Source organism: Nicotiana attenuata, chromosome 6 (genome assembly GCF_001879085.1).
Source record: "Nicotiana attenuata strain UT chromosome 6, NIATTr2, whole genome shotgun sequence".
NCBI classification, from domain to species: Eukaryota; Viridiplantae; Streptophyta; class Magnoliopsida; order Solanales; family Solanaceae; genus Nicotiana; species Nicotiana attenuata.
This window is the reverse complement of record NC_031994.1, coordinates 49,004,158-49,004,658: the sequence shown is the minus strand read 5'-3', so window position 1 is coordinate 49,004,658 and position 501 is coordinate 49,004,158.

Below are 501 nucleotides of genomic sequence, written 5' to 3'. Positions count from 1 at the left end.
CTCTCCTCTCTCTCCCTAGCATGCATACCCTCAATCCTCCTAGCAATGCTCACCACCTGCTGATAAGAAATATCCATCTCCAACTCACGAGCCATGCTAGATCTGATGCTGGGAATAAGCCCCTCAATAAATCGGCGAACCCTCTCGCGAACAGTAGAAACCAAGGCTGGTGCATGCCTAGCAAAACTGGTGTAACGGACAGCATACTCTGAAACAGTCATAGCACCCTGGCGCAAATGCTCAAACTCTGCGCGCCATGCGTCCCTAAGGCTCTGAGGAACATACTCCCTCAGGAACAGATCTGAAAACTGAGTCCAAATCAGCGAAGCAGCCTCATCTGGACTGTCTAACTAATAGGTGCGCCACCACTCATAGGCGGCTCCTCGAAGCTGGAAGGTAGTGAAAGAAACCCCGCTCAATCCTGAGATACCCATGGCACGGTGAATGCGGTAACACTCATCAAGAAATCCCAGAGCATCCTCCGATGCTAGACTACTGAAT